Below are 7795 nucleotides of genomic sequence, written 5' to 3' on the forward strand. Positions count from 1 at the left end.
CCCGACACAAACACATCACAGCCTTGAGCAATGCCTCCACTTCCTGGGCCCGACACAAACACATCACAGCCTTGAGCAATGCCTCCACTTCCTGGGCCCGACACAAACACATCATAGCCTTGAGTACAACCGTTTGTGAAAGTGCAGGAACCAATAAGAAGGCTGCTAAAAGCATAACTTAACATTAACATGTAAACCAAGTGTAATGCTGTAGCCTAGAGAAATGCCTTGTTCCTCTGTAACCTGACAAGTCCTGTTTACCTCGAGCTATAAAAAGCAAGCGCACGTATTGTTCCAGCCCCTCTTGTATGTTGTAGAACGGAGGGACCAAGTTCGAACTTGCATTAAAGATCCTTGCCGCTTGGCTTTGACTCTGGACTCTGGTGGACTTCTTCGGGGAACACACGGTCTGGGCATAACACCCTCTTCTTCAAACTTTGGAGTGCTTCCTGTCCCAGACAATACAGGTTTTTGTACCACTAAGCCTGGATTTTGAAAGCAAAGTCCTCTTAAGAAGGAAGGGGAAGTTTAGCCCTGTAAGCTCAGGTCTGACTTTCGAGCATTTTGTGACAAAACCATTTCACAATTTAAATTTGCCTGTTAAGTTATAGAACAGCACTAGAATATCAATAAATCATTATGCTACATTTGTTTACACAAAAGCCTCCCTGCCAAGACCTTACCTTTTTCACTGTGTAGCTCGCATATTTAGCAGAGTACCTGGTGCTTAGTAGGTACCCAAAAATTGATCAATGAATTGGGCCTACATATAGTAGGTTTATTGGCCTACATATGCTAGCTCTCTGAGAAAGAAAGCTAATTGGCCTGAGTATGTTAGCTTTCTGAGAAAGAAGGAGTTGCGGGAATGCAAGGAAGAGGAAAGGAGTGGAGAAGAGCCTGGAGGAAAGGAAAGGGTAGGAGATAAAGAATAATTTTTGAGTACCTACCATGTTTTGGCTCCTTGTTACTGCATTTAATCCCTAGAAAATAACCACATAAGCATTCTCATCCACATTTCAAGGGGGAGGAAACAGTGATTCAATGAATTGTTAAATAATTTATCCAAGGCTAGGCGCAATGGCTCACGTCTGTAATCCCAGCACTTTGGGAGGCCGAGGAGGGCAGATCACCTGAGGTTGGGAGTTCAAGACCAGCCTGACCAACATGGAGAAATCCCGTCTCTACTAAAAATACAAAATTAGCTGGGCATGGTAGCACATGCCTGTAATCCCAGCTACTCAGGAGGCTGAGACAGGAGAATTGCTTGAACTCGGTAGGCGGAAGTTGCGGTGAGCCAAGATCATGCTATTGCACTCCAACCTGGGCAACAGCAGTGAAACTCTGTCTCAAATAATAATAATAATTTATCCAAGATGGCTGAGAGCTAAGATGTAAAAGGATGTACCTCTGAATTCAAGATCCTACTAATTTCTACAACTTTACCACTTCCTGACTGTCCAAATATTTCCAATTAATCTTGAGACTCTGTCTGAAGTTGCCTGCATTTGAAGATTTAAAATAACATAAAAATGCTCCTGTGTTTGTCCTGAGGTCACCAGGATGTGAAATGTAAGCAGCTGGAAGTCAGTTCTCAGAAATGGTTTCCATGGTGGCCAACAGTGATTGGAGCCCAGCATGACTGTCATTTTGTCTCTTCAACGACAGTTAAAATGCCCTCAGTTAACTAGTTCTGGGGATTCTAATGGCTCTGAATTCACTCTTCCAAAGGAAAGTGTTCCCAAGTTACTCTCTAATAGCCTTTTACTGACAGGAGGCCTTTTATTAATACCAGTGATTTTTCTTTCTCAACCCCTAAGAGGACTAGGCATCTGGATGTTCATGCTGTCTGGGGGAAATTATACATGACTATACCTTAGGTTAAGAAAGAGTACCTTGGCCGGGCGCAGTGGCTCAAGCCTGTAATCCCAGCACTTTGGGAGGCCGAGACGGGCGGATCACGAGCTCAGGAGTTCGAGACCATCCTGGCTAACACGGTGAAACCCCATCTCTACTAAAAAAAAAAATACAAAAACTAGCTGGGCGAGGTGGTGGGCGCCTGTAGTCCCAGCTACTCGGGAGGCTGAGGCAGGAGAATGGCGTAAACCTGGGAGGCGGAACTTGCAATGAGCTGAGATCCAGCCACTGTACTCCAGCCCAGGCGACAGAGCAAGACTCCGTCTCAAAAAAAAAAAAAAAAAAAAAAAAAAAAGAAAGTAACTTGTATCCCTAGAATGTAGAGCTGCATGTTCTAGATGGACAAGAGCTCTTAGGGTACAGTTTATTTCTTCATTTTGCACCTGCATTTTTTTAATGCCTCCTTGATGTCTCTATGTCTATGTCTACAGAAGCTCCTTCTTCAAAACGTTGCATGACGCAGCTAAAACCACCCACTGTGTCTAAAAGTCTAATTAATTTTAATTTAATCATGTAAGGATTTCTTTTCTAGGTACACAGGTTGCTTTATGAACTTGGATTAAAGAGGGAATGAGCTGGCCCATTACTAGAGTATTAATAGAATGTCAATTCAATGGTATCTACTCAAGCATCCCACAGGGGGCAGGGGGAAGAACTTTTGAATACAGACTTGTCAATCCATATGTCTTAAAAACTTGTGCTAGGTATGAGGGAGGTCAGCCAGAATTAACGAAAAATTTGAATTGTAGTGTAATGTTCAAGAAAGAACACTGGCAACTTGGAGTCTTTCAATATATTTTATTTATTTACTTATCTATTTCTTTATTTAAGATAGGGTCTTGCTCCATCCCCCAGGCTGGAGTGCAGTGGCACCATCTCCACTCACTGCAACTTCCCGCCTCTGGGGTTCAAGAGATTCTCATGCCTCAGCCTCCTGAATAGCTGGAAGTACTGGAGCTCGCCACCATGCCAGCTAATTTTTGTAATTTTGGTAGACACGGGGTTTCCCCATGTTGGCCAGGCTGGTCTCGAACTCCTGACCTCAGGTGATCCGCCTGCCTCAGCCTCACAAAGTGTTGGGATTACAGGCGTGATCTACTAAATATACTTTAGTTTCAGAGATGATGATGTTCTGAACTGCTAAGCTTTCCCTTCATTTAAATAATATGCAGGCCAGATATTCTGCTAACTTTTCTATGAAAGACTTAAAAAATGAGGTAAAAAATGAGGACGTGGCCAATTATTTTGTTCCAATGACCAAAGTGTGCTGCAAGGGAGGAAATGCAACAAATATGAAAACTGGGGCTGGGAATGTTGGAAAGGGTGTAGCAGGCACCTGTTGGTCCCCACCATTCTCTTCTTTCTTGCTAGCAGGGCCCTGATTTGTTTTGGGCTGCAGAGTAGTACCCAGTCACCTCAAATGAATCAAGACTGACTGAAGTCAATTATGACAATCTCATATTCTTCATATGTTGAGTGGTCTCAGGGTGAGCTGATGTTTCATTTCTGGACAATGAAAAGGAGAAGTCTGCTGATGTCTTCTCAGAAAAATTGTTCTCCCTGCTAACAAAGATATGTGTAGATAGAGTACTTTATCTTGAGCACCCTTTATTCTTGCTCTGGTTATTGCCTTATGAGAGCAGCTGCAGCCATGTCATGCTTGTGAGTGAAAAGTTAGGAGAGTGGAAAAGACATTCATTGTCCATTCAGCAGGTATTTACTATTGCCAGGTCTTCTAGACCTTGGGGAATACATTATTAAATAAAACAGACAAAGTCTTGCATTGGACATTTATCCAGAGCCCTAATATTTTGGAGCAGAAGGGACATTAATGCCATTATTGCTTAGGACATTATAAATTAAATATTTTATTTCTTTCAGCCCAAAGAATTCCAATGGACATAAAACATTTATTATTACTATTATTAAAAGTTTAATGAAGTGCCTATGCTTAGCTTAGGCACTTCATTAACATTTTGGTAACTTCCACAGATTTCCAGCCTTGCAGATTTATTTGCATGCATTACTCTACATGCAGAATTTACCTACCCCACCCCCGCAAAAAAGAAGGCATGGTGGCCGGGCACAGTGGCTCAAGCCTATAATCCCAGCACCCTGGGAGGCCGAGGCGGGCGGATCACCTGAGGTCAGGAAATCGAGACCATCCTGGCTAACACGGTGAAATCCCATCTCTACTAAAAGTACACAAATTAACCGGGTGTAGTTGCAGGTGACTGTAGTCCCAGCTACTGGGGAGGCTGAGGCAGGAGAATCGCTTGAACCCTGGAAGTGGAGGTTGCAGTGAGCCGAGATCTTGCCACTGCATTCCAACCTGGGTGAGAAAACAAGACTCAATCTCAAGAAAAAAAAAAAAACCCAAAAAAACAAAACAAACAAACAAAAAAATATCGGGCACGGTGGCTCAAGCCTGTAATCCCAGCACTTTGGGAGGCTGAGGCGGGCAGATCACGAGGTCAGGAGATCGAGACCATCCTGGCAAACACGGTGAAACACCATCTCTACTAAAAATACAAAAAAATTAGCTGGGCGTGGTGGCGGGCGCCTGTAGTCCCAGGTACTCAGGAGGCTGAGGCAGGAGGATGCCGTGAACCCGGGGGGTGGAGCTTGCAGTGAGTGGAGATTGCGCCACTGCACTCCAGCCTGGGTGACAGAGCGAGACTCCGTCTCAAAAAAAAAAAAAAAAAAAAAAAAAAAAAAAAAAAAAAAAAAAAAAAAAAAAACAAGGAAGGCAAGGTGGTTTTGCATAGTAATCTGAACCAGAGAAAAGAAAGATGTGGAAAAGAAGGATAGAAAAGTGTCCATTATCCAACCCTCAGGGACACCCTGTAGAGAAGCAGGAGTTATAAATGAAACCAAAAGCATTATGACAAGAGGCTTACAAGACAAACTGCATAGGCCAGGCACGGTGGCTCACGCCTGTAATCCCAGCAATTTGAGAGGCCGAGGCGGGCGGATCACCTGAGGTAGGGAGTTTGAGACCAGCCTGACCAACATGGTGAAACCCCATCTCTAGTAAAAATACAAAAATTGACCAGGAGTGGTGGCATGTGCCTGTAATCCCAGCTAATCAGGAGGCTGAGGCAGAAGAATCACTTGAACCTGGGAGATGGAGGTTGCAGTGAGCCGAGATCGAGCCACTGCACTCCAGCCTGGGCAACAGAGTGACACTCCGTCTCCAAAAAAAAAAAAAAAAAAATTAACCAAGCATGGTGGTGGGTGCCTGTAATCCCAGCTACTCAGGAGGCTGAGGCAGGAGAATCGCTTAAACCTGTGAGATGGAGGTTGCAGTGAGCCGAGATTGCACCACTGCATTTCAGCCTGGGTGACAGAACGAGACTTTGTCTCAAAAATAAATAAATAAATAAAGACAAACTGCGTACACCATAGCACTATGGAGCTTAGGTGCCAAATTGCTGCTTAGACAAGAGACGAGCATGTCCCCAATCTCTGCACAGCACAGGATGGCATCTGGCGGGAATCTCAGCATAGCAGTGGAGCAGAAGTGCCAGGAAGTAGCGTTCCCACTGGAGATCCTGGCCACAGTGGCTATGTCGAAGAACCACAATACAGTGGTTCCTAGTAATGAACTTCAGTAGTGATACAAAATTAGAGCATGTATGGACTTGTTCCTGAGCACAAGTGAAACATCCATGAAATTACAGATGAGCTGGGGTTCCTACATATGTCAGGAAGGGATAATGAGGATGCTAAATTCAGGTCTTACTAATGTTCCTGTCACCTTGTTTACACCCACTGGCTGTGAAGGCCAAGGATGTTCAGGTTACATTGCAATATTAAAATTGTGGGAAATGACTGCAGCTTCTCTTTCTTTCATTATTTTCTAATTTACAGATAGCTCTTCTCTGTTTCTTAATTAACTCCTCCAAAAAAAAAGTATATATATTCATTTGTTCAATTTTAGATTGTGAGTATCCCAATAGAATTTAATCTTTTCCTAGGGAGGAGAAATAAAAATTCTAATTAGAAAGCACAGGCCAAAAGAAATTTAGATGAGGAGGATGCTATGGAAAATACTAGACCTTTCTTTATGGTTAGAGGCTTGTAATGTCTGCTGCGTCACAGACCCCCCTTTGAGACTCTGTGGACACTCTAAGCTTCTCTACAGGAAAAGTTCATTTGCAAGAGTACATCGGAAGCCCATTCACTACCCCCTATCTTGGAAGCAGAAGGACCCTAGAATTACACATATCCCTGTCTTGTGGACTGAATGCTCATGTGCTCCCCCTCACTCATATGTTGAAGCCCTAAACCCATAGTGTGATGGTATTAGAAAGTGAGCCTTTGGGAGGTCATTCCATTTAGATGAGGTGACAGATGTAGAGCCCCCATGATGGGATTAATGCCTTTTTAAAAATAGGAAGACCTGCCATCCTGTGTTCCAGCATGTGTGCGCTTAATCTCAGCTGGTCCACCCGAGGCCCCCTGAGGACCAATCCTAGTCCCCTGCGTGGCCCCTTATCCGTTCCGACATGATGAAAGAAATGATCATGAACCAGGAAAAACTCCCCAAACTGCAGGCACGAATGCACATTGGTGGGAAAGGAACTGCTCACAGAAAGAAGGTGGTTCATAGAGCAGCCACAGCAGATGATCAAAAACTTCAGTTCTCCTTAAAGAAGTGAGGGGTAAACAGTATCTCTGGCATTGAAGAGGTGAATATGTTTACAAACCAAGGAACAGTGATCCACTTTAACCACCCTAAGGTTCAGATATCTCTGGCAGCGAACACTTTCGCCATTATAGGCCATGCTGAGACAAAGCAGCTGACAGAAACGCTATCCAGCGTCTTAAACCAGCTTGGTGCAGACAGTCCAACTGGTTTAAGGAGACTGGCTGAAGCTCTGCCCAAACAATCTGCGGATGGAAAAGCACCACTTGCTACTGGAGAGGAGGATGATGATGAAGTTCCAGAGCTTGTGGACAATTTGGATGAGGCTTCCAGGAATGAGGCAAACTGAATTGAGTCAACTTCTTAAGATAAAACTTGAAGAAGTTACTGGGAGCTGCTATTTTATAAGAAATGTTTGTTTATGGACCTGATAAAATCTAGATCTCTAATATCTTTAAGCCCAAGCCCCTTGGACACTGCAGCTCTTTTCAGTTTTTGCTTCTACACAGTTCAATCTTTGCAACTTATTAAACCGAAGAAACCTGGGAATAAAGTTTGTAACAAGGGTTAATAAAGTTCTTTGTGTAGTAAAAAAAAAAAAAAAAGAAAAGAAAAGAAAAGAAAAAGAAAGTAAAAGAAGAAGAGGAGACCCAAAAGCTTCCTTTCTCTGCCGTGTGAATATGTAATGAGAAGGCAGCTGTCAACAAGCAGGGATAGGGTCCTCACCAGATGTTGAATCTGCTGGCACCTTGATATTTATTTGTTTATTTATTTATTTAAGACACAGTTTCACTCTGTAGCCAGGCTAGAGTGCAGTGCAACCTCACTGCAACCTACACCTCCCTCCACCTCCCGGGTTCAAGTGATTCTCCTGCCTCAGCCTCCCAAGTAGCTGGGACTACAGGCATGTGCCACCACGCCCAGCTGATTTTTGTATTTTTAGTATAGACAGGGTTTCACCATGTTGGCCAAGATGGTCTCGATCTCTTGACCTCGTGATCCACCCACCTTGGCCTCCCAAAGTGCTGGGATTACAGGCGTGAGCCACCGTGCCCGGCCTGGCACCTTGATCATAATCAGCCTCCAGAACTGTGAGAAATACATGTCTGTTGTTAAGCCACCCAGTCTGTGGTATTTTGTTATGGCAGCCTAAACAGACTGAGGCACCCAGGTTGGACGCACTTGTGTTTTTTACCTCTGTGCTTTTTGCGTGCCAACTAATACAAATGT

At 43.9% G+C, this 7795-nt stretch overlaps 1 pseudogene; it reads left to right on the forward strand.

Moving 5' to 3' along the window:
• The first annotated feature begins 6428 nt into the window (after positions 1–6428).
• LOC108521754 (transcription factor BTF3 pseudogene) lies at positions 6429–6914 on the forward strand (annotated as a pseudogene).
• The last annotated feature ends 881 nt before the right edge of the window (positions 6915–7795 follow it).

Source organism: Rhinopithecus bieti, unplaced genomic scaffold (assembly GCF_001698545.2).
Source record: "Rhinopithecus bieti isolate Rb0 unplaced genomic scaffold, ASM169854v2 scaffold_62324, whole genome shotgun sequence".
NCBI classification, from domain to species: domain Eukaryota; kingdom Metazoa; phylum Chordata; class Mammalia; order Primates; family Cercopithecidae; genus Rhinopithecus; species Rhinopithecus bieti.